The sequence below is a fragment of the Coregonus clupeaformis genome, chromosome 26, assembly GCF_020615455.1.
Source record: "Coregonus clupeaformis isolate EN_2021a chromosome 26, ASM2061545v1, whole genome shotgun sequence".
NCBI classification, from domain to species: domain Eukaryota; kingdom Metazoa; phylum Chordata; class Actinopteri; order Salmoniformes; family Salmonidae; genus Coregonus; species Coregonus clupeaformis.
Window position 1 is genome coordinate 47942862 of NC_059217.1, and position 9701 is coordinate 47952562.

Here is a 9701-nt window from a genome sequence, read left to right on the forward strand (position 1 = left end):
TGTGAAGTTTGAGGCCAATACAGTAAAGTAAACCAAAGTTGTCGGGGTTTTAGTTGAAGTATGTTTAGGCGGATTACCAAATGGAGACATTTGGGTAGATTTGGGCACCATCAGTGCCAGCAAAAGTCATTTAATTTCACTAACATATCACTGTATGTGTACATTCCATCAAAATACAACTGTTTTGATGTTGTTTCCAATGTTCTCCCAGACCTCTATACGCGTTTCCCATTAAAATAAACCATATCATTGTTTATAGTTTTGGGATGTGTGGACTTTTTGTTTTTACATTTGTTGTTTTATAGTTTCTAATAAATCTGCTCAGTTTGGAGTCAAACTTTCTGCTCAGTTTGACTCCAAACTGAGCAGATTTATTAGAAACTATAAAACAACAAATGTAAAAACAAAAAGTCCACACATCCCAAAACTATAAACAATGATATGGTGTCCTTGGGGGGTTGTCACACAAAATGTAGACCCCTTTTTACCCTAAAACTTGCTGTCGTGCCAATCCTTGAAACAGTTACGCTTTGATGTAAGGAACAAAGGGACTTGGCACTTCCTGCAGTACACAGGGGTTTTCACTTTGGGGATGCCAACATCCAGACATCTCCTACAGTTCTTCCTGTCTTTGCTGGCACCGTCACCATAGTATTCTGGCATGCAGGATGTTGGTGGTGGTCGTGGTGGAGGTTGTGGTTCAGACTGTTTAGCAAAGCTCGCCATTTCTGTGAGTAGCTTTTTCCCTGAACTTCTTCTGTGTGTACGGCTTAGTGGGGTTGTTCTTATGGAGTTCTTTGTGAAGTAGGAAACTATTTACAACAGCAATATCAACAAAATGAAAAAGAAAAGCCATATACCATTTCATCGTCTTGTGGTGAACACTGTAGTATCCAATCAATGCGTCGGATAAATCCACTCCACCCTCCGCTCCGGTTGTAGTCGGCTACCGCATCTGGGACGGGCACAGTTTTAGTCTGCCATACACCACCCTCTTTCACCTTCCTTTTGACAGTTTGTCCACTAAATCCTTCACGTGTGTCCATCCATTTTTACAAATAATACATTTCCTTTTTCCACTGCAAATCTCCCCCTTTTCTGCTTTTTCTGGCTTTTCCTTTTGGTTTGTGGGAAACAAAATCCTGTTTGTTTTAATTGTCCCACCAGTCTTTCTTCTACGTAGTTCCTCAAAAAAGGGGCAGGGCTAGAATAGAAATGGTCTACAAAAAGTGTATATCCCCCACCAAGTAGAGGGAATGGCATCAAGTCCATAACTGAAGTGTAGCTTTTAGTCCCTGGTCTGGTGTGAACACACTCTCGCCTTCATTAACCAAAAAAAAGTCCACGTATTAGCAGTGTGAGAGTCAGCCAGTACCAATAATTTATACCCCCACTTAGTGGGCTTTGCTTTCATGTATTGCTGCATACTTATTCTCGCCTTGGATGCCACCATCCTTTCGTCTATTGAGATGTTATGGTATGGCTGGAAAATGTGATTTGCAGGCATTGGGTAAGCTCATTGTACATGGGGCTTGATCTCGAAAAGTCTATCATATTCTGCAGTGCCTTTTTTTTTTAGTGTTGTTGGCTTCATCGTCTTCTGGTTTGCTCAAGTGCAGTGACCTAGTGTCTCCAGGGAAGCAGAAATTATATGGCCATTCCTTCCTCCAGTAGGTGCCCCTCTCGTGTACAGAGAAAAGCCCTGAGTATAGCAGAATTGCCAGGAAAAATGTAAAACTCTCTCATCGTTAGTGGTATCCAAGCGAATTCCAGTCCGGACTGCAGTCTTTTGGCAGCATTTTGCATTAGTGTTGCTTATTTTTGTGCGGACAACCGAAGTGCTAAAAAAACAGTTGAAAGAGTGAAAGGGGAGATCATGACGCAGTGGTGTCGATTGTGGGGCCTGGGACTCTGGTGGGAATAAACCGGATTGGGTCGTCCAACATTCTCTTCTCTATTATGCCACCTATCTTCTTCTTCCTCTTCTTCCTCTTCTTCCTCCCCGACTCTTGGAGTGGCAGGCCTCCCTCCACCACGCTTACTTGGATGCGCTGACTTTGACAAAGCTTTTCCCTTTTCTTTTGGGTTGAGGGCTCTTTACAGGGGACTCAGTGTCCGATGAAGACCGTGGCCGAGGGAGGGGAGCAGAAGTGCGTTGTCTAGACATGCGGCCAGGCTGTGGAAGAGGAGGCTCTGCCTGAGGAAGGGGAAGCTGTGCCTGAGGAGGCAGATGCTCTGGCTGTGGCTCATCACCCCTATAATCATCTTCACTGTACAAACAAGACAAAAGAGAAAAGAAAATCATGACTAAAACACGCTTGTATCCATTCATTGACAAATCTGACTAAAAACAGTCAGATATATAAAATAAATAGTTAGAACTATGAGAATGTTGACTAAAGTGAAAATTCAGTGACAATAAATAATACACATAGCGTTCTATTGTAAGTAAACTTGCGTGTGGGCCGCTAAGCTAAGCTAGCGCTAACTTACGTTGAGCTTCAGTTACTCAAATAGATATTTTAGAAAATGTATGTTTTTTTACTCATACAATAAATTAGCAATAGTAGTATTAGAAGTAATAAATAACAATGGGATTACATACTCTTCTGATGCTTGAGTAGGGCCCTGGACACGATAACCTTCGTTCTCGTTCGTTGGGGTCTGGTTCGTCCGGTCTAAGCAGGTCCTCATCGTCCGATTCAGAGTCAATGGGAATCTGTTACAATTAATAACGCCTCTGTAACTGTAACTGTATATATATATATATATATATATATATATATATATATATATATATATATATATATTAGGGGGTAGATCAGCTTAATATTGCAGATAGATTGTACCTTCCATTGTAACTGTATATTTGTTACTAGAGCCTGCCATATTTTTATAAACTTTGCGTTTTCCCACCGAAATTCAAGTGCTGTTGTGCGCTCTGCGTAACCGTGCGTAATGCAGCAGTATGAAAAATGTACGCACTCACTAACTGTAAGTCGCTCTGGATAAGAGCATCTGCTAAATATGTAAAATGTACATGGGGAACCTCGGGCTGAAGAGGTTAAAGCTGCCTAGAGAGGATGTCGTTTCTATGGGCAGAGGCAACTCATTCCACTCTGAGGCTCCAGTACACAAGAAAGTACCTTTCCCAGCATTACTCCTGAACCTGTATAAGCGCACATTAGCAACGCCTGTTCTGGTGCTATGATTGTGTGCATCCCTAACACGGGGAACGTAATCAGATATCCTGGCGCAGAACCATAAATACTCCTGTAAACCAAACACAGTCTAATGGGATACCCTCAGCCTCAACAGGTAGCCAGTTGAGTTCCTGAAAGCAGCTCCTGCCTATGTGAGTATGTGGACTCACCTTCAATATTGCCCTGATCAGCTTATACGGTGTTATCTGGAGCTTCCCCTTCATAAGCTTAGATAAGCCCCCAAACCAGGAAGTACTAGCATAGTCAAAATGGCATGAGGGCAGTGGCTAGCACTTTAATGGAGTCCTAATCAAGCAGCTTGGACTTTCTAGTCAAAAACGTAGTCCTGGCCTTAACCTTCCCTAGCACTTTAGTGGCCATGCTCACACCTCCCAAGCTTCCATCAAGGATGCATCCCAGGTAGCTAACAGAGGCGTTAGTAGTCAGCACCTCACCCCCAAAAAGAATTGCCTCAGTTTTACCTAAGTGCAGAGATAGCTTATTATCTCCAAGCCATTTGCTAATGTTAGTAAGCTGTGTGCTAAGTATGCTCTCCAACATAGTTTTACTTTTATGAGACACCAGAAGTGTAGAATCATCCGCATAAAGGAAAAGATAGCAAGAACAAGCATCTTTCATATCGTTAATATACAAACAGTAGAGGCCCAAGCACGCTTCCCTGCGGAACGCCTCAACTCATTGGTTTTGCCTGAGACAGTGACCCATTAACCTCTACCACTTGCTCCCTGCCTGACAAGTAGGAATTTACTCAGCCTAGAGGGATACTGCTTAACCCCAGTGCCTCCAGTTTGGAAATTAGGAGACAGTGGTTAACTGTATCAAAGGCATTCTGTAGGTCAAGCAGTACCATACATTTGCTCATGTACAACTCTCTCCAGGATCTTTGATGTTATACTGAGGATAGATGCAGGCCTATAATTCCCAGGGTCAGACTTTATCCCCTTCTTATACAGAGGTAGAACTTTAGCTTGTTTCATGTCCCTTCATATCTTCATTAGCCACAAGCCCTGAAACTGCAGCTAGCCCAGAACAGAGCACCACGTCTTGCTCTTCATTGTAATCAGAGGGCTAATATTAATACTACGCACGCCAGTATCTCTTGGCTAAGAGTTGAGGAGAGACTGACTACATCACTTCTTTTTATGAGAAACATGAATGTGTTGAACATTCCAAATAGTTTGCATAGTCAATTTACACACGGCTCTGACAGGCACACTTACCCCACAAGACATGCCACCAGGGGTCTTTTCACAGTCCCCAGATCCAGAACAAATTCAAGAACGTGTACAGTATTACATAGAGCCATTATTGCATGGAACTCTCTTCCATCTCATATTGCAAACCTGGTTTTAAATAAACAGATAAAGCAACACCTCACGGCACAACGCCTCTCCCCTATTTGACCTAGATAGTTTGTGTGTATGTATTGATATGTAGGCTATTTGTGCCATTTTTAAATGTATTTAGTTCTGTCCTTGAGCTGTTCTTGTCAATTAATGTTCTGTATTATCTCATGTTTCATGTTCTGTGCTGGACCCCAGGAAGAGTAGCTGCTGCTTTCGCAACAGCTGATGGGCGATCCTAATAAAATACCAAATACCAAGCCCGCCTCACTCACCTGAATCCAATTGCTTCATCAACCACCTTCACAGTATTTAAACGGCATCCTTCTTCACTCTTTTGTAGTTCTGCCGAACAAACAGGCCGTACTGCAGTTCATTCTGATCCATTGACCATCTCTCAGTTCATTCTGATCCATTGACCATCTCTCAGTTCATTCTGATCCATTGACCATCTCTCAGTTCATTCTGATCCATTGACCATCTCTCAGTTCATTCTGATCCATTGACCATCTCTCAGTTCATTCTGATCCATTGAGCATCTCTCAGTTCATTCTGATCCATTGACCATCTCTCAGTTCATTCTGATCCATTGACCATCTCTCAGTTCATTCTGATCCATTGAGCATCTCTCAGTTCATTCTGATCCATTGAGCATCTCTCAGTTCATTCTGATCCCATTGACCATCTCTCAGTTCATTCTGATCCATTGAGCATCTCTCAGTTCATTCTGATCCATTGAGCATCTCTCAGTTCATTCTGTCCATTGAGCATCTCTCAGTTCATTCTGATCCATTGAGCATCTCTCAGTTCATTCTGATCCATTGACCATCTCTCAGTTCATTCTGATCCATTGACCATCTCTCAGTTCATTCTGATCCATTGACCATCTCTCAGTTCATTCTGATCCATTGAGCATCTCTCAGTTCATTCTGATTCATTGAGCATCTCTCAGTTCATTCTGATCCATTGACCATCTCTCAGTTCATTCTGATCCATTGACCATCTCTCAGTTCATTCTGATCCATTGACCATCTCTCAGTTCATTCTGATCCATTGACCATCTCTCAGTTCATTCTGATCCATTGAGCATCTCTCAGTTCATTCTGATCCATTGAGCATCTCTCAGTTCATTCTGATTCATTGAGCATCTCTCAGTTCATTCTGATCCATTGACCATCTCTCGGCCGGCTCGGACCACCATTGGTTGGGACTATCCCACGCTGCTACCAGCTCTCCCCTTCTTGGCGTCTCCTCTCCCCTTCTTGGCGTCTCCTCTCCCCTTCATGGCGTCTCCTCTCCCCTTCTTGGCGTCTCCTCTCCCCTTCTTGGCGTCTCCTCTCCCCTTCTTGGCGTCTCCTCTCCCCTTCATGGCGTCTCCTCTCCCCTTCTTGGCGTCTCCTCTCCCCTTCTTGGCGTCTCCTCTCCCCTTCTTGGCGTCTCTTCTCCCCTTCATGGCGTCTCCTCTCCCCTTCTTGGCGTCTCCTCTCCCCTTCTTGGCGTCTCCTCTCCCCTTCATGGCGTCTCCTCTCCCCTTCATGGCGTCTCCTCTCCCCTTCATGGCGTCTCCTCTCCCCTTCTTGGCGTCTCCTCTCCCCTTCATGGCGTCTCCTCTCCCCTTCTTGGCGTCTCCTCTCCCCTTCTTGGCGTCTCCTCTCCCCTTCATGGCGTCTCCTCTCCCCTTCTTGGCGTCTCCTCTCCCCTTCTTGGCGTCTCCTCTCCCCTTCATGGCGTCTCCTCTCCCCTTCTTGGCGTCTCCTCTCCCCTTCATGGCGTCTCCTCTCCCCTTCTTGGCGTCTCCTCTCCCCTTCTTGGCGTCTCCTCTCCCCTTCATGGCGTCTCCTCTCCCCTTCTTGGCGTCTCCTCTCCCCTTCATGGCGTCTCCTCTCCCCTTCTTGGCGTCTCCTCTCCCCTTCATGGCGTCTCCTCTCCCCTTCATGGCGTCTCCTCTCCCCTTCTTGGCGTCTCCTCTCCCCTTCTTGGCGTCTCCTCTCCCCTTCATGGCGTCTCCTCTCCCCTTCATGGCGTCTCCTCTCCCCTTCTTGGCGTCTCCTCTCCCCTTCATGGCGTCTCCTCTCCCCTTCTTGGCGTCTCCTCTCCCCTTCATGGTGTCTCCTCTCCCCTTCTTGGCGTCTCCTCTCCCCTTCATGGTGTCTCCTCTCCCCTTCTTGGCGTCTCCTCTCCCCTTCGTGGCCACTATCACCCTTCCAGAAAAAGGGGGGTTCAGCAGAACCTTAGTCCAGGACCGGGGGCTAGGCCTTCCTTCCTTCTCGCCCTTTCCCCTCCCTCCGGCTCATTCCGCCTCCTCTGTGCTAAACCACCACTCAAATCTGCTCCACTCTAGTGCACACTCCAACCATATGAGAAAACACTCCAACCAGGTCGAGCTTATTCACCAAGTACAATTTGGCCAGTTCAACTTGGCCAGCTCCTCCTGGAGCTCTGTCACCTTGCCTGGACTAAACCCTGGACCTCCTTTCTGCTTCCCTGCACTCTGCACCTCCAGTTTCTCTTCTCGCAGCCTGCCCAGACTGAACTGAGCTTTCCTGATCCCAGCGAACAGCCATCACACGGCCTCCCCACACGTGCTTCGCCCACCCCAGGACGGGGCTGAGCCTCCACTAGTCGGGCCCTCTCTAGCAGTTGGGACCAGACTCCGCACAGCGACTTGATTCGGACCCGACCAGTGGTGATTCTGACTTTGGAACAGTAGTGATTTTGCTGTCAGGAAGTCTCTCTTTCTTGTATAATACAACATGCCGGCTACAACAGCTAATGTTAAATAGCTATTATATTACCAAATTACTTGGTACTCGACTCAATGTGTACAGGATTCAGACTCGGACTTGAGGTTTAGTGATTTGCCTACATCACTGCTCCCACGTCATCCTCACAGCCATTGCATGGCTTCCCAATGCTGATATTGGACAGAGCCTCCACCCATGGCCTTCCGCCCCACCGAGATTGGACAGAGCCTTCACCCACAGCCTTCCACCCCACCGAGATTGGACAGAGCCTCCACCCACGGCCTTCCGCCCCACCTAACAGGACAGAGCCTCCTATGTTCGCTCACCTCTCCTACAGCCAGGACCCCATCTCCAATCTCCATCCCACAGCCATGGTCCTCCCCACACTGAGCCCCGACCCTCGGCCCTGCACCGTCCATTGTTGTTGACCTTTCTGTGACCTTTCTAGCGTCACGTCCTACATCACCATCAAGACACCTTAGCGGCCCCCAATGCACGCAGAACATGCTAAGGTGTTGCATGATGCTAACACGCTAAGGTGTTGCATGATGCTAACACGCTAAGGTGTTGCATGATGCTAACATGCTAATAACTAAGGGGCATCCGTAGGAGGCAGCCACCTTGCAGCGCACTCCCCCCGCTCGCCATCACCTTCAATATTCTCTCCATCAGCATCACTGCTCTCAGGACTGGTCTCTTCCATTCCCAGACCAACTGAACCCTGGAAACCATCCTCACACTCACCATCTCCGGGTTCCTTCTCCTCCCAGACCAACTGAACCGTGGAAACCATCCTCACACTCACCATCTCCAGGTTCCTTCTCCTCCCAGACCAACTGAACCCTGGAAACCATCCTCACACTCACCATCTCCGGGTTCCTTCTCCTCCCAGACCAACTGAACCGTGGAAACCATCCTCACACTCACCATCTCCAGGTTCCTTCTCCTCCCAGACCAACTGAACCCTGGAAACCATCCTCACACTCACCATCTCCGGGTTCCTTCTCTTCCCAGACCAACTGAACCCTGGAAACCATCCTCACACTCACCATCTTCGGGTTCCTTCTCCTCCCAGACCAACTGAACCGTGGAAACCATCCTCACACTCACCATCTCCAGGTTCCTTCTCCTCCCAGACCAACTGAACCCTGGAAACCATCCTCAACTCACCATCTCCGGGTTCCTTCTCTTCCCAGACCAACTGAACCCTGGAAACCATCCTCACACTCACCATCTCCGGGTTCCTTCTCCTCCCAGACCAACTGAACCGTGGAAACCATCCTCACACTCACCATCTCCAGGTTCCTTCTCCTCCCAGACCAACTGAACCCTGGAAACCATCCTCACACTCACCATCTCCGGGTTCCTTCTCTTCCCAGACCAACTGAACCCTGGAAACCATCCTCACACTCACCATCTCCGGGTTCCTTCTCCTCCCAGACCAACTGAACCATGGAAACCATCCTCACACTCACCATCTCCAGGTTCCTTCTCTTCCCAGACCAACTGAACCGTGGAAACCATCCTCACACTCACCATCTCCAGGTTCCTTCTCCTCCCAGACCAACTGAACTGTGGAAACCATCCTCACACTCACCATCTCCAGGTTCCTTCTCTTCCCAGACCAACTGAACCGTGGAAACCATCCTCACACTCACCATCTCCAGGTTCCTTCTCCTCCCAGACCAACTGAACCCTGGAAACCATCCTAACACTCACCATCTCCGGGTTCCTTCTCTGCACCACTTCCACTACTGCCCCCTTCAGAGACCTCCCCATCACCAGTCACTGGTTCCACACCTGAAGGCCTCTTCTTCTGAATAGGAGCAGCCACAGCAGCACACACCTCCCGAGTGGCGCAGTGGTCTAAGGCGCTGCATCGCGGTGCTAGCTGTGCCACTAGAGATCCTGGTTCGAATCCAGGCTCTGTCGTAGCCGGCCGCGACCGGGAGACCCATGGGGCGGCGCACAATTGGCCCAGCGTCGCCCAGGGTAGGGGAGGGAATGGCCGGCAGGGATGTAGCTCAGTTGGTAGAGCATGGCGTTTGCAACGCCAGGGTTGTGGGTTTGATTCCCACGGGGGGCCAGTATGAAAAAATTAAAATAATGTATGGATAAGAGCGTCTGCTAAATGACTAAAAAACAATCTAAAAATGTCAAAAACAACGGTTTTCCCATTAAGCACCTTGGCCGCTTGTCATACAAAGACTACTGCTCAAACCCACTGCTTGTCAAACGCCCACAACTCTAGTCGGGCCGTAGGCGGAACCACACCCTGCTTCCACCAGATGTCCCCACAACGGCTACCAACCTCCACCATCTCCTGCTAGTCCGACACACCAACCATTTGGGCCCCTGCACTCTTCCCTAACCCCAAAACCGAGACGGGT

At 48.1% G+C, this 9701-nt stretch overlaps 1 long non-coding RNA gene across 1 annotated transcript; it reads right to left on the bottom strand.

Moving 5' to 3' along the window:
* Positions 1-417: 417 nt before the first annotated feature.
* On the bottom strand, positions 418-5849 carry LOC121540005. The gene is made up of 3 exons (XR_005995457.2): positions 4843-5849; positions 2606-2719; positions 418-2270 (listed from the first exon to the last, which is right to left on the bottom strand). It is a non-coding gene; the product is annotated as an uncharacterized LOC121540005 (long non-coding RNA).
* Positions 5850-9701: the final 3852 nt, after the last annotated feature.